The 17,168-nt window shown below is 35.8% G+C and overlaps 1 protein-coding gene and 1 pseudogene across 1 annotated transcript in view; one reads left to right on the top strand and one right to left on the bottom strand.

Annotated features, from left to right (window-relative positions):
* Positions 1 to 17,168, top strand: part of SLC2A13 (solute carrier family 2 member 13) — a 446,857-nt gene that overhangs the window by 137,050 nt on the left and 292,639 nt on the right. The gene's annotated exons all lie outside the window — the stretch shown is intronic.
* The window catches only part of LOC132372785 (small ribosomal subunit protein eS1-like), a 56,251-nt pseudogene continuing 46,121 nt past the window's right edge, over positions 7,039 to 17,168 (bottom strand).

The following is a 17,168-nucleotide window of genomic DNA, read 5'->3' as shown; positions in this document are numbered from 1 at the left end:
TCATCTGTTGATTGCTTCTACCTTTTGGCTATTGTGAATAGTGCTACTTTGAACATGGGTGTACAAATATCTGTTTGAGTCCCTACTTTCAGTTCTTTTGAGTGTATACCCAGAAGTGGAATTTCTGGGTCATGTGGTAAGTCTGTACTTAATTTTTTGATGAACTGCCAGACTGTTTTCCATAGTGACTACCGTTTTACATTGCCACCGATAGTGCACAGGGGTTCCAAATTCTCCATGTTCTCACTAACACTGGGTGTTTTCTGTTTTTATGATAATAGTCATCCTGATGGGTGTGAGGTAGAGAAAGTTGGCATTCTGAAAAAAAATGGAGGAGAAAAGGACAGATAAAACCTTGTTATTCGGCTGTAAAGTTTCCAGTAATAAATTTGGGTGGAGAGAATTTCCATTTAAAATTGAAACTATCAATGCAATACACAGTCTGTTGTTTAATAAAATTAACTATTTAAATTTTTCTTTGAGAGAAGATAATTTAGAAGCACACTATATCAATTACACATATTTCTGGAGGGATTGATACATGATCTATAAAGGATGTCAAAAGTCTCACATTCATGCCTTTGTGGATGGTCCTAGATATCAGTTACTTTGCCAGTTAGCACATTCTTTCTGTTGAAGAAGGGAAAGAATGGGGGAAAGTAGAGTTTTGTTAAAAGTAACAAGTTGCTTTTCAGCAAGAAATTCTTTGATTTAAAAAATTTACATTGGTATATAGTTATAACAATACCTGCCATTCATTGTTTTCTATATCACAGTAATTCTATTTTATTTTTTCATTCAACCACGTAAAAAGGTAAAGCATAAAGCCAAACACGTGGACTGAACTCATGTGGCCTGGTTTCTAATTCTGATTCTGCCACTTAAAAACAAATTATTTGATCTCTCTGTACGGTTATGTCAATTTTCTTAACACATATTACTTTTAAAAGTTTTATCTTTACCTTAAAAAATATTAAGGCAATAGATACCCAAAGCTTTTTAAAAATCAAATAATCCTAAAGATTTATAATGCAAAAGAATGACAGTGCCCAAACTTTGTTACCTCTCATCATCCTTCTACAGAGTAAACACTTTACTCTCTTAGAATATGTTCACCTTCAAATGTAAAGAAATATGTTTATATCAACTTTTATTTCTTGAATCATCCTTTTGGGTAAAGTGGCCACTTTTACAATATTAATTCTTCCAGTCCAAGAGCACAGGATATCTTTTTGTTTTTTGTATCATTTTCAATTTTCTTCACCAGTGTTTTAGAGTTTTCAGAGTATAGGTCTTTCACCTCCTTGGTTAAGTTGATTTCTAGGTATATTATTCTTTTTGGTGTGATTTTAAAGGGGATTTTTTTAACTTTCTCTTTCTGCTAGTTTATTATTAGTGTATAGAATGACAACAGGTTCCTGTATATTAATCTTGTATCCTGCTGCCTTGCTGAATTTATTTATTAGTTCTAATAATTTTTGAGTGGAGACTTTAGGGTTCTCTATATAAAGTATCATGTCATCTGCAAATAGTGACAGTTTTACCTGTTTCCTTCAAATTTGGATACCTTTCTTTTTTTCTTCTTTCTGTGTTTGGCTACAGATTTATCAATTTTGTTTATCTTTTCAAAAAAAACCAGATCTTGGTTTCATGGATTTAAAAAAAATTTTTTTTAATCTCTATTTTATTTCCTCTCTGATCTTTATTATTTTCTTCTTTCTGCTTTTACTTTGTTTTTCTTCTTTCTGATTATCTTAGGTGGTAGGTTAGATTCTTTATTTGAGATTTTTCTTGTTTCTTGAGGAAGGCCTATATCACTATGAACTTCCCTTTTAAAACTGTTTTTACTGAATCCATAGATTTTGGAAAGTTATATTTCCATTTTCATTTGTCGCAAAGTATTTTCTGATTTCCTCTTTGATTTCATCATCAGTAGCATACTGTTTAGTGTACATGTTTGTTCTTTTCCCATAGTTCTTTCTGTAGTTGATCTCTAGTTTCATACCACTGTGGTAGGAAAAAAATGCTTGGTATAATTTTTCTCCTTGTAAATTTGTTGAGGCTTGTTTTATGGCCAAGTATGTGAACTATCCTGGAGAAAGTTCCATGTGCACTTGAAAAGAATGTATATTTTACTGTTTTTGGAGGTAATGTTCGTTAGATATTTAAGTCCAACTGGGCTTTTGTGTCATTTAAGATTACTGTTGCCTTATTGATTTTCTATCTGGATGATCTGTCCAGTGATGTCAGTGGGGTGTTAAAGTCCCCTACTATTATTGTATTGTCAATTTCTCTCTTTATGTCTGTTAGTATTGTTTTACACATTTAGGTGCTCCTGTATTGGGTACATATATTTTAATGCCCTTTGTTATAGCCTTGTTTTAATGTCTTTTTTGTCTGATACAAGTATGGCTACCCCTACTCTCTTGTTGTTTCCATTTGCACGAAATATCTTTCCCTCCCCTTCACTTTCAGTCTGTGTGTGTGTCTTTAGCCCTGAAGTGAGTCTCTTGTGGGCAGCATTTTGAAGGGTCTTTTTTTTTTTTTTAATCAAATCAGCTGCCCCGTGTCTTGATTGGAGCATTTAGTCCATTGACATTTAAAGTAATTATTGGTAGGTATGTACTTATGGCCATTTTATTCCTTGTTTTCCAGTTGTTTTTATAGTTCGTCTCTGTTCATTTCTTCTTTTTATTTCTCCTCTTGTGGTTTGGTGATTTTCTTTAGTAGTAAGCTTGGGTTCCTTTCTTTTTGTATTTTTGTGGTTACCATGGGGTTCATATATCTTGATCCTTAATTATATCTACTTGATCTAAACTGATTGTCATAAATTCAAACACATTCTAAAAGATCTATATTTTTTACTCCCCTCTCCCACATTTTGTGTTTTTAGTGTCATATTTTACATCTTCATTCTTATCACCTTACTGTTTATTGTAGTTACAGTTGCTTTTACAATTTTTTGTCTTTCAATATATGTACTGGCTTATTTAAGTGATCCTCAATCCTTACTATATATTTGCCTTTCTTATTGGAATTGTCCCTTTCCTGTAGATTCTTACTACTTTTCCATTTAGAGAAGACCCTTCAACATTTCTTTTATGGTAGGTTTAGTATTGCTGAATTCTTTTAGTTTTTCCTTGTTGGAGAAATTCTTTATCTCCTTCTATTCTAAATGATAGTCTTGCTGTGTAGAGTATCCTAGGTTGCATTTTTTTTCCCTTTCAGCACTTTGAATATATCATGCCATGCCCTTCCGTCCTGAAAAGTATTTGCAGAGAAATCAGTGTATAGCCTTATGGGGATTCCTTTGTATATGACTTTCTGTTTCTCTTGCTGCCTTTAGAATTCTCTCTATCTTTAACTTTTGACATTTTAATTATGATATGTCTTGGTGTGTGTGTTTGGGACCTTCAGCTTGTTTGGGACCCTCTGTGTTTCCTGTACATGGCTAATTGTTTCCTTCTTTAGGTTTGGGAAGTTTTCAGCCGTAATTTCTTCAAATACATTTTTGATACCCTTCTCTCTCTTCTTCTCCTTTTGGAACTCCTATCATGTGACTGTTTGCACATTTGATGTTATCCCTGAGATCTCATATGTTGCCCTTGTTTTCTTGCCTTTGCCTTTCTGTCTGCTGTTCTGATTGGGTGATTTCCATTATTCTATCTTCCAGATCACTTGTGTGTTCCCCTGTGTCATTTAGTCTGCTATTGATTGCTTTTAGAGTTTTCCTATCTTATATATTGAATTACCTATTTTTGGTTGGGTCTTTTTATATCTTATAGTCCTTTGTTAAAATGATCTGTGTTTAAAACAATTCTCTCCCTAATTCAGTTAACATTTTTTATTACCAATGTTTTGAATTCTTTATCTGGTAAATTGTTTATTTCTGTTTCATAACTTATGTTTCTCTTACTCTATTTGACTTTGGTTTTTTTTGTTTTTTTTTTTAACTTAAGTTTCTCTGTCTCTATGATTTTAGTTGAAACAATTACGTATTGTGATCTTGAAGGGGTGCTCATTCATGGGAGCATCCCTATGCAGACTGCATGTACCCAGTGACTCTGGTGGAAGGGCTGCATTTGATGTGGACAAAATCATGTCTTTCCTCAGGGTGTGCTGGCACCTATCACCTTGGTAGGTGGTGAGGCTGGAGATAAGGGAGTTAGCTAGAGCCTGCTCATGGTGTGAGGCAGGACTTCCTATCTGCTCAGTGGCCATCACTACCCTGTCAAGAGTGGGACTTGTTTCCAATTTGCTGGAGAAGAAACCCTGAGGGTCTGGTTCAAGCTGACTGTGTTCCCTTTAAGTGTGTGTTTTTCCTTCTCCCTATACTGGGACTTTTGCCTCAAAGGAGGGGAGTGCTGAAGCAAGTGGGGCTTGTGTGCTTACAGAGGTCCGATGCCCTGTCTGTGCAGATGTCTGTGGTTCCACTCAGATGCAGCCCACGATTGTGTCTTTTCCCCTGTTGTGGCTGCCCCAGATCTAGTGCTAGGCTGTGGCCTGGGGTGGGTGGGGCTGGGGCATTCACTAGGCTCAGACTGGGGAGCATGGTGAGGAGGCAGCAGTTAGGACAGACCTCTCTCTGCCCTAACTGGGGGCAAGCCAGCACTCCTCACAAGTGGAATCTAGGCTTCTCCAGCCTTTCTCTCTGTCCCAGTGGTTCTCCAGGCTGTCAGGGGGGTTTGTCTCCTCTGCATAGGACCCCAGGACTGGGAAGCCCAGTCTGTGGTTCTATCCACTCACTCCTCAGCATGAGGGTCTGCCCATATTATCTCCCTTTTCTGTTGAGTCCCCTCCCAGGGGCACAGGTCCCGATCTGATGCTTTTCTTCCCGTCATACCCGATTACATGTGTATCTTTCTTACAGCCTTGGTTGTACAGGAGTCCTTCTGCCAGTTTCCAGTTAGTTTTCCATGAGAATTATTCCACATGTAGATGTATTTTTGATGTGTTTGTTGGGGGAGGTAAGCTTCATGTCCTCTTAACACTGCCATCGTGATCTCTCGGTCTAAACCTCACTATTCATATTTTGTTAGTTTTACTTAATGTCCTTTTTTTCTGTTCCAGGATCCTATCCATGATACCACATTACATTTAACTATCATGTCACCTTAGGCTCTTTCAGACTGTGAATTTCTCAGACCTTCCTTGATTTTGTTGACCCTCAGATATGAGGAATATTGGTCATATATTTTGTAGAAAGTCCCTCAACTGGGATTTATCTGAGTTTTTCCTCATGGTTAGACTGAGACTGTGGGCGTTTGGAAGGAAGACCATAAAGATAAAGTGCCATTTTCATAACATCATATCAAGAGTGCATACTATCAACATGACTCGTCACTGTTGATGTATGGTGCAGCTACTCTTCTCCCCTTCCAGCCTGCAACCTTCTTTACTGTACTCTTTGAAAAAAACTCACAGCATAGCCCTCACTCAAAGTTTGGACGTTATCTTCACCTCTTTGAGGACAGATATCTACATAATTTTTTTGGAATTCTTTCACATGGGAGATTTGTTTCTTTTTCTCCGTCTATTTATTTATTCATCACATATACATCACTATGGACTCATGGATATTTACTTTATACTTTGGGTTATAATCCAATATATTTTGCTGCATAAATTATTCAGCCTTCGCCTCTGCTAGCTCTTTTAGTTGGCCCTTATGCCCCTCTGATCTACTCCTGTCATTATTTTTGTTTTTAGCATTTCCTTAATCTCTGACTCAACTCCAGTTGGAGAACAGTATTAGAAACCAAGGTCTGGCACTTGCTGTGCTCATTGCCATGTAAGTATTATTGCTTTTAGGCCCGCTCAGCTGAGAGCAAGGAAATATATGTGCATATACAATTCCAGGTAGATATACATATCTATAAATATTTCTATATGTAACCAGGTATATCTATATTAGGCTAAACCTGAGTTCATACTGATATTTCTAAATAGTAATGGTAATAATGGTAATGTACATGGAATGAGAACAAAGGGGAGAAGAGACATGACATCTGAGAAAGAGAAGAGGATGAAGATGGTTAGAACAAAAATACAAGAATTAATGATCTAACCCTAGTTTCTGTCTGTTTCTGTCTCTGTCTTTCTGAAAGGCAATTTTGAGAATTTATACATTTAGGAAGATTTTTAAAAATATACTTAATTTAATTAAAATATAGTAAAATAAGGAAGGCCAATATTTGTGATGAGTTGGTTCTAAAGCTTGTGTATTGAACAACTACTACGAGGAATTCTACTCTTTTTTTAAACTTTTTTTTCTTTTTTATATGGAACTATATTGAAATCCAGGGAGAGACAAATAGGCTATGAAGGGAGAGGGAGAAAAGCAGAGATAGATTGAGAGGGTGATCATTTCATGGAATAATATTGCCACCTCATGGACTTTCAGGATCTCTACTAAAGTATTTTCCAATTTAATATTTATGAATGAAGGTAAGATGTCTTCGTCATGTTCTTGTATGGCGATAGACCAGGTTTGGGTAAGAGCTCTTTCCCTTATTGCCTAGGTAAACTTGGCAATGGGAATAGCAATAGCTACCTTGCTGAAGTGAGGGTTAAATGAAATGAAGTATGTAGGGAACTGAGCACATTGATTGGCATAAAATAGAGAATTATCACATGTAATTTCCAGCTTGACTTGTATGTTGAATGCTGTTGAAAGGTCCAAGGTTTTTCACCATTTCCCTAATATGTCTTTGGGAAGCTGGATTAATTCTAAGACTTGGGTATGACTTAGGTCTAGCCAGCATATATACTTCAAACTTACTATCTGCTCCGTTGGAAAAAAAAATAGACATTTGATTCAATGTTCAGTTTACCTCATATTAAGTAAGTTTTATGTATGAGAAACTAAGTTTATAGAGAGCTCAACAGTGAGATTGTTTTAAATAATGAGTTCCCATTATTGATTTGAAATTATTTGAATTGCTCTACAAACTTGGAATTATAAATTTGGTCACATCACTCTTTTTTTTTTTTTTTGCAAATAAGACTTTTTATTTGTCACCATTAAAAGACTGGATTTTAAAGAGATTCTTGGACTGATGGCTCGTATCTTTCAGCTTGGTCAACTTTAACACCTATCTCATCCCCAGTAACTTTTCCAGAACCACTACCTTCACGGTGAAGCTCCATGAATTTTCCCAATTCAAATTGAGCTTCTTCAGCATTTTTACTTTGCTAATGACTACATCATGGGGGCGGGGGTGGGGATTAAGTAGATTAGCCTTTTCCATATCTTTTTCAGTGCTATCTGGAATCATTTTGTTGACTGCTTCTTTCAAGTCATTTGTCTGCACCTTCCAGCTCATGATTTCCATCTTCATCTGGATTTGGTGGACCTGTTGATGGTGACCATAAGAGGTCTTCTCAATCTGATTTTTGTGTTTTTTTAGTAAAACCAATGCAGAACAGAAAAAGCAAATAACCATCAGTAGTCTTGACATCAACATGAGCTTCATTCATATCTGCTATGTTTTTGATCATGGAGCACATCTTTTCATGAGTAAGATTCATGCTATGGAAATTAGTCAGGTAGTTTTTGAACATTCTCAGTAATTAAGTTGAATTTTCTAAGTTTAAATTCTTCATTCTGCAATTAGTAAATCTCACTTCAGAAACCCTTGAGGCCACCAGATCACTTTTGGTTCCTTGAGTTCTTGTGACTAGTGTTTTCCCAATATTTCTTATATCAAACATAGCTGGTGCTTTCATACCATAGCAGTTTTTCTTAGAAAATGGATCGACCTTTTTTCTTGGCTCCCTTTTTGCCACTTTTCATAAGATGCTTGTTTTTGCCAACCAGCAGGTGTTGCTCAGAGAGCCAAAAGAGCACATCATTTAAATTTATTCTTTAAGTTGAATCACTGAAACCCTTAACTGTCTTATTGAAAGAAATCTATCATCACCTTAATCACATCTGGAAGTTCCGTTTGCCATGTAATGTAACAAAAAAGATAATAGATGATAGGTATAAGATAAAGAAGGCTGTATGTATGAAGATTCCAGGGATTAAGGCATGGGAATCTTTTGTAGGGGGCACATGCCTCTGGTACCACACCAGGTTACAGCTCTTTTTGGTTCACATGCTCAGCCTCTCCTATTGCTTTACAAATCACAATTGCTGGTCCAGAGACAGATTTTGATTCTGCAGCAGCCATACATTCAGCTGTATTGAGCCTTTTTTCCCCGCAAGCTCTCAAATCGTGATGTAGGGCACAGGTCACTAGCCTAGGTGCTTTCTTTCCTCAGTGTGCATATTTTTATTTCAGAGATCTTGTTTCACATCCCTGCCAATAAGCTTTTGTAAGGGGGCCTCCTGGTCTGCTGTGGAAACACGTTCCTAACTTCACCACTCTGGGAGCTGAGGAATTATAGATTCGGTGCATTTCTTAAAGTAAAATCCCAACACTTATTGAAGGTTTCTCTTTCGGGAAGATTCGCATTTTTATATCAAACGTTAAGGCATATCAGGGATTTGGGATGTTGTTTAGCCCCTTCAAAATTCACCTTAGTGGGAGTCTTAGAATTAGCTACCCCACTGTGCAGTGTGCCCAAGGCTTAGACTTAAGGATTCAATATCCTACAGGGCAACTTTTCCTACAGGGCAACTTTGACTTTTAAGTTTGGTTCTTACTGTCAGCTCCCATTCATTATTTGGTTAACTGATGTTTTCATCTCTCTCTTCCTTGGTCCTAGAAGATATCCATTACTTTCTTCGGAAGCTAGCACTGCAATATCAATAACAAATATTGATATGAGAAATTGCAGAATGACTGGATTCTAACTTGTATTAAGTAGGTGGCCATCTTTGAAGAACAATTTCAGAATCTGTAATATGAGGCATAGAAACAGAAATATCTCTAACCCCAATATCCACCTTCCAGAAAGCCATTTCATCTGATGGTGTAACTAGTGATTTTCGTTATGTTAGCCTGAAATTGTTCATTTAAAGCAGTCTTCTGAGATGTTTTATAGGTATAGTTAATTGTGTTTTCATCATCAGAAGAGTCTAAAACAGTGTCCTCTGGTAATTGTAATTCATTAGTAATGACTCATTTTATGTTGCCAATGGGTTACTACTCGTAAATAATAAGATAGCATTTTTTTAACATCTTTATTGGAGTATAATTGCTTTACAATGGTGTGTTAGTTTCTGCTTTATAACAAAATGAATCAGTTATACATATACATATGTCCCCATATCTTCCCTCTTGCGTCTCCCTCCCTCCCACCCTCCCTATCCTACCCCTCTAGGTGGTCACAAAGCACCGAGCTTATCTCCCTGTGCTACGCGGCTGCTTCCTACTAGCTATCTAGTTTACGTTTGGTAGTGTATATATGTCCATGCTACTCTCTCACTTTGTCCCAGCTTACCCTTCCCCCTTCCCGTATCCTCAAGTCCATTCTCTAGTAGGTCTGTGTCTTTATTTTTAATAAAACCTTACTGGAATTGCCTGTTAGACTGACAGTAAAAAATATTATTAAGAGCTGTCAGAAATTAGAGTTCTTTGAACTAGTATCAGAGATTCACTCATTAAAAAAGCAGTAGAATTACTGTTGACACTTGAACAACATGGGTTTGAACTGAGCAGGTGGATTTATATGAGGATATATTTCAATGGTGAATACTACAGTACTGCATGGTTTGTGGTTCATTGAATCCACGGATATAGAGGAACCAAGGATACATTGAGCTGATTATAAGTTATATGCAGATTAACCCCAGTGTTGTTCAAGGATCAACTGTACTTGTTTCTTAAAATATAATGCGCCCTCTGGGCAATTTCCAGGTAAAATACTCTCATATATAAAGTGCTAAAAGAGCAAATAATTTGATTTGTAAGTCACAAACAACTTAACTGCTTTAAATACTTTTTTTTTTTTTTTTTGGAGTAAAGGGAGGTATAAATAAATCAATAACAAAAAGAAGCTATAATACTTTTTGCTACAAGGAATTAAAAATTTCCAACTTTCTTTGCTTAGCAGTTACAAAAAGGCTCCAGAAAGTTTATGCTTGAAATTGCTAACGTATATTTACTTTTTTGATGGTGTCATACCATATTAAGAGCCATCATGATTTGTATGATTGGGTACCTCATAAAAATGTCAACTGTTTATTTGTGTTTGACAACTATTTTCAAGTATTCTAACTGAAAATAAATTTAATAAGGGAGACTTATTCCACAAACTTGTTGTTTATTTAGTATGAAATGAATGTTTGTGAGTGTTGGTTAGTAAAATGGAGTAAGGCAAATAAATGGCTATTATTCCATACATTGTTTCATTTTAGATTGTTTAGATGTTTAGATTGTTCAAAATAGTGCTTTTCTCTGAAAATATCTTACTTTGATGAAATAATATGAACTGAAGGTGGATGAGTGAATAAATGTGAGCAAGAGGCATACCAGATTTTATCCTGAGTTGCTATGTTTCTGGGAGCTTGGGGAGCACTCGCTGGCCTGTTGGAGAGGAGATCACCTTGGAAGAACGTACTGTGTAATATATCTGAGTGATCAAACGAATATTTTGTGTGAAAGGACAGTAATGTCCTTGCATGGGCATTATTGGAAGGTTACTAACATAATATTCCATCCACAACTTTATGTAATTCTTTCATAAGTGCTTATCAGGATCATGTTTCTTTTATTGCTAGTCTACTGAGTCACTTAGCCACAGGACTTAAATAAGAATCAGGGTCTCTCTAACTGATGTTTTATCACTTTTTTTGTTATTTATATTTGCTTTTATGTATTTCTGAAATTCTCTTTAAATTTTTGTGTGTATGTGTATAATAAGGTAGTTATGAAAAATTAAAATGTCACTGTGTAAAAAATGCTAACAGTCAGGGAAAAGGGGGGGCAGCATGGTCACTTATTACATCTATGATGCTCATTTGATGAAAATGTATACTTGTTTGGAAGAAGTGCAGCTTTTCTTATTACTGAAACAGGAAGTCTGATTTGCTCTACTGACTCTTATGTAGGAGACCTTGCTATGTAGTAGGATAACTGATCAACAGTCTGTTTTGTTTTTTTTTTAACAACTTTATTCGAGTATAATTGCTTTGCAATAGTGTGTTAGTTTCTGCTTTATAACAAAGTGAATCAGCTATACATATACATATATCCCCATATCCCCTCCCTCTTGCGTCTTCCTCCCACCCTCCTTATCCCACCCCTCTAGGTGGTCACAAAGCACTGAGCTGATATCCCTGTGCTATGCAGCTGCTTCACACTCGCTATCTATTTTGCATTTGGTAGTGTATATAAGTCCATGCCACTCTCTCACTTCGTCCCAGCTTACCCTTCCCCTCCCCGTGTCCTCAAGTCCTTTCTCTACGTCTGCATCTTTATTCCTGTCCTGCCCCTAGGTTCTTCAGAACCTTTTTGTTTGTTTGTTTGTTTTAGATTCCATATATGTGTGCTAGCATACGGTATTTGTTTTTCTCTTTTTGACTTACTTCACTCTGTATGACAGTCTTTGGGTCCATCCACCTCACTACAAATAACTCAATTTCATTTCTTTTTATGGCTGAGTAATATTCCATTGTATATATGTGCCACATCTTCTTTATCCATTCATCTGTCAATGGACACTTAGGTTGCTTCCCTGTCCTGGCTATTGTAAATAGAGATGCAATGAACATTGTGGTACATGACTCTTTTTTTTAAATTTAATTTTATTTATTTTGTGTTCTCTTTCATTTATTCTGGTTCTAAGTGGTCATTTCTAAACGAAAATATTTAAGTATGTTAACGTCATCTTATAACATCATATTTCCAATGACTACCGTGTCTCCAAAGATGAAATATGAGGAACTCATAATTAGGCTCTCCAAAGTTTTACTCTCTGAATCTGTATTACCCTTCTGCTGAACTCTACACTGTTCATTATTCTCTGAGAATATTCTTTTTCTTGTATGGCCATCTCACATGCTCTTTCATTTCATGAAGTTTTTTCCTACAATTTTATGCCTAGTTTTTTCTGAGAAAATGCATTATTTCAGAGTGATATTTATAGACACAAAGACTTCTCTATAATTCCCTCAGAGTTTCAAGAACTCCTTCTTCTTTTTTTTTTTCACACACACACACACACACACTGTATTTTATTTTTACAAGAGATAAATAGACTGACACCAAGCATTGTACATGGATGACCACAACAAAAGCAACAATGATTGCAATTACCAAACATGAAACACACTCATACTATGTCATAATATTAACATTCAGTCCAGTAATCCCCCACTGTAAGAGCTCCTTTACTTTGCAGTGAAAATTGATTTGTATATTCTTTGCCTCTGAGTCCTTGTGGGATTTTTTTTTTTTTTTAATTCAAACAGAAAGTCACAAAAATTATACTCATCCTCATCAGTTCACTCAGTCCCATGTAATTAATTTTTTTTTATCTTCATCTTTTGTTAGCACTTTTATGAGTTCATCAGTTTTTCATTAGAGTTCTGAAAATGCTTATTCATTCAGTTCAGCAGTACAGTCAGTTACCAGAAACCTGTACTTGTCAGAGTCTTTTCCATGAATTTCTTGAAGATGAAACCCTTTTATAGGAACATATTTGCAAAAGCATCTGAGTACACCCAGAACTGTCTGTAAATGACAAAAGACTTAAAAATGACCACGGTTACAGTTTTGATGAAAGTTCATAATAATGCTTTTGACAAGAAATTTAGTTATTTCTGAGATATACATTTTAAAGTAGTAACTAGGATTATGACTTATAACATTATACCAGAACATATAAGATTTTTAGAAATTTCATGTAATGTCTGAAACATTTATATTAACATATTTCCATACAAATAACCCAATGAAAGTTTAGTATTAGGTGTTTTGTTTGTTTGTTTGTTTTTACTGCAGGTTCTTATTAGTCATCAATTTTATACACATCAGTGTATACATGTCAATCCCAATCGCCCAATTCAGCACACCACCATCCCCACCCCACCGCAGTTTTCCCCCCTTGGTGTCCATATGTCTGTTCTCTACATCTGTGTCTCAACTTCTGCCCTGCAAACCGGCTCATCTGTACCATTTTTCTAGGTTCCACATACATGCGTTAATATACGATATTTGTTTTTCTCTTTCTGACTTACTTCACTCTGTATGACAGTCTCTAGATCCATCCACGTCTCAACAAATGATTCAATTTCGTTCCTTTTTATGGCTGAGTAATATTCCATTGTATATATGTACCACAATTTCTTTATCCCTTTGTCTGTCAATGGGCATGTAGGTTGCTTCCATGACCTGGCTATTGTAAATAGTGTTGCAATGAACATTCGGGTGCATGTGTCTTTTTGGATTACGGTTTTCTCTGGGTATATGCCCAGTAGGGGATTGCTGGGTCATATGGTAATTCTATTTTTAGTTTTTTAAGGAACCTCCATATTGTTCTCCATAGTGGCTGTATCAATTTACATTCCCACCAACAGTACAAGAGGGTTCCCTTTTCTCCACACCCTCTCCAGCATTTGTTGTTTGTAGATTTTCTGATGATGCCCATTCTAACTGGTGTGAGGTGATACCTCATTGTAGTTTTGATTTGCATTTCTCTAATAATTAGTGATGTTGAGCATCTTTTCATGTGCTTCACGGCCGTCTGTATGTCTTCTTTGGAGAAATGTCTATTTAGGTCTTCTGCCCATTTTTGGATTGGGGTGTTTGTTTCTTTAATATTGAGCTGCATGAGCTGTTTATATATTTTGGAGATTAATCCTTTGTCCATTGATTCGTTTGCAAATATTTTCTCCCATTCTGAGGGTTGTCTTTTTGTCTTGTTTATGGTTTCCTTTGCTGTGCAAAAGCTTTGAAGTTTCATTAGGTTCCATTTGTTTATTTTTGTTTTTATTTCCATTACTCTAGGAGGTGGATCAAAAAAGAGCTTGCTGTGATTTATGTCAAGGAGTGTTCTTCCTATGTTTTCCTCTAAGAGTTTTATAGTGTCCAGTCTTACATTTAGGTCTCTAATCCATTTTGAGTTCATTTTTGTGTATGGTGTTAGGGAGTATTCTAATTTCATTCTTTTACATGTAGCTGTCCAGTTTTCCCAGCACCACTTATTGAAGAGACTGTCTTTTCTCCATTGTATATCTTTGCCTCCTTTGTCATAGATTAGTTGAACATAGGTGCGTGGGTTTATCTCTGGGCTTTCTGTCTTTTTCCATTGATCTATGTTTCTGTTTTTGTGCTACTACCATATTGTCTTGATTACTGTAGCTTTGTAGTATAGTCTGAAGTCAGGGAGTCTGATTCCTCCAGCTCCGTTTTTTCCCCTCAAGACTGCTTTGGCTATTTGGGGTCTTTTGTGTCTCCATACAAATTTTAAGATGATTTATTCTAGCTCTGTAAAAAATGCCATTGGTAATTTGATAGGGATTGCATTGAATCTGTAGATTGCTTTGGGTAGTATAGTCATTTTCACAATGTTGATTCTTCCAATCCAAGAACATGGTATATCTCTCCATCTGTTGGTATCATCTTTAATTTCTTTCATCAGTGTCTTATAGTTTTTTGCATACAGGTCTTTTGTCTCCCTAGTTAGGTTTATTCCTAGGTATTTTATTCTTTTTGTTGCAATGGTAAATGGAAGTGTTTCCATAATTTCTCTTTCAGATTTTTCATCATTAGTATATAGGAATGCAAGAGATTTCTGTGCATTAATTTTGTATCCTGCAACTTTACCATATTCATTAATTAGCTCTAGCAGTTTTCTGGTGGCAGTTTTAGGATTCTCTATGTATAGTGTCATGTGATCTGCAAACAGTGACAGTTTTACTTCTTCTTTTCCAATTTGTATTCCTTTTATTTATTTATTTATTCTCTAATTGATGTGGCTAGGACTTCCAGAACTATGTTGAATAATAGTGGTGAGAGTGGACATCCTTGTCTCGTTCCTGATCTTAGAGGAAATGCTTTCAGTTTTTCACCGTTGAGAATGATGTTTACTGTGGGTTTGTCATATATGGCCTTTATTATGTTGAGGTAGGTTCCCTCTATGCCCACTTTCTGGAGAGTTTTTATCATAAATGGGTGTTGAATTTTGTCAAAACCTTTTTCTGCATCTATTGAGATGATCATATGGTTTTTATTCTTCAATTTGTTAATATGGTGTATCACTTTGATTGATTTGTGTATATTGAAGAATCCTTGCATCCCTGGGATAAAACCCACTTGATCGTGGTGTATGATCCTTTTAATGTGTTGTTGGATTCTGTTTGCCGGTATTTTGTTGAGGATTTTTGCATCTATATTCATCAGTGATATTGGTCTGTAATTTTCTTTTTTTGTAGTTTCTTTGTCTGGTTTTGGTATCAGGGTGATGGTGGCCTCATAGCATGAGTTTGGGAGTGTTCCTTCCTCTGCAATTTTTTGGAAGAGTTTGAGAAGGATAGGTGTTAGCTCTTCTCTAAATGTTTGATAGAATTCACCTGTGAAGCCATCTGGTCCTGGACTTTTGTTTGCTGGAAGATTTTTAATCACAGTTTCAATTTCGTTACTTGTGATTGGTCTGTTCATATTTTCTGTTTCTTCCTGGTTCAGTCTTGGAAGGTTATACCTTTCTAAGAATTTGCCCATTTCTTCCAGGTTTTCCATTTTATTGGCATAAAGTTGCTTGTAGTAGTCTCTTAGGATGCTTTGTATTTTTGCGGTGTCTGTTGTAACTTCTTCTTTTTCATTTCTGATTTTATTGATTTGAGTCCTCTCCCTCTTTTTCTTGATGAGTCTGGCTAATGGCTTATCAATTTCTTTTATCTTCTCAAAGAAACAGCTTTTAGTTTTATTGACCTTTGCTATTGTTTTCTTTGTTTCTATTTCATTTATTTCCGCTCTGATCTTTATGATTTCTTTCCTTCTGCTAACTATGGATTTTGTTTGTTCTTCTTTCTCTAGTTTCTTTAGGTGTAAGGTTAGATTGTTTACTTGAGATTTTTCTTGTTTCTTTAGGTAGGCTTGTATAGCTATAAATTTCCCTCCTAGAACTGCCTTTGCTGCATCCCATAGGTTTTGGGTCGTCGTATTTTCATTGTCATTTGTCTCTAGGTATTTTTTGATTTCCTCTTTGATTTCTTCAGTGATCTCTTGGTTATTTAGGAATATATTTTTTTAGCCTCCATGTGTTTGTGTTTTTTTACGTTTTTTTCCCGTAATTCATTTCTAATCTCATAGCATTGTGGTCAGAAAAGATGCTTGATATAATTTCAATTTTCTTAAATTTACTGAGGCTTGATTTGTGGCCCAAGATGTGATCTATCCTGGAGAATGTTCCATGCGCACTTGAGAAGAACATGTAATCTGCTGTTTTTGGATGGAATGTCCTATAAATATCAATTAAATCTATCTGCTCTATTGTGTCATTTAAAACTTCTGTTTCCTTATTTATTTTCATTTTGGATGATTTGTCCATTGGTGTAAGTGAGGTGTTAAAGTCCCCCACTATTATTGTGTTACTGTCGATTTCCTCTTTTATAGCTGTTAGCAGTTGCCTTATGTATTGAGGTGCTCCTATGTTGGGTGCATATATATTTATAATTGTTATATCTTCTTCTTGGATTGATCCCTTGATCATTATGTAGTGTCCTTCCTTGTCTCTTTTCACATTCTTTATTTTAAAGTCTATTTTATCTGATATGAGTATAGCTACTCCACTTTTCTTTTGATTTGCATGGAATATCTTTTTCCATCCCCTCACTTTCAGTCTGTATGTGTCCCTAGGTCTAAAGTGGGTCTCTTGTAGACAGCATATATATGGGTCTTGTTTTTGTATCCATTCAGCAAGCCTGTGTCTTTTGGTTGGAGCATTTAATCCATTCACATTTAGGGTAATTATCGATATGTATGTTCGTATGACCATTTTCTTAATTGTTTTGGGTTTGTTTTTGTAGGTCCTTTTCTTCTCTTGTGTTTCCCACTTATAGAAGTTCTTTTAGCATTTGTTGTGAGCTGGTTTGGTGGTGCTGAATTCTCTTAGCTTTTGCTTGTCTGTAAAGCTTTTGATTTCTCCATGAAATCTAAATGAGATCCTTGCCGGGTAGAGTAATCTTGGTTGTAGGTTCTTCCGTTTCATCACTTTAAGTATATCATGCCACTCCCTTCTGGCTTGTAGAGTTTCCACTGAGAAATCAGCTGTTAACC

Source organism: Balaenoptera ricei, chromosome 10 (genome assembly GCF_028023285.1).
Source record: "Balaenoptera ricei isolate mBalRic1 chromosome 10, mBalRic1.hap2, whole genome shotgun sequence".
In the NCBI taxonomy this organism is placed as follows: Eukaryota; Metazoa; Chordata; class Mammalia; order Artiodactyla; family Balaenopteridae; genus Balaenoptera; species Balaenoptera ricei.
The sequence above is the reverse complement of the archived record's forward strand: the minus strand, read 5'-3'. Positions and strand labels throughout refer to the sequence as shown.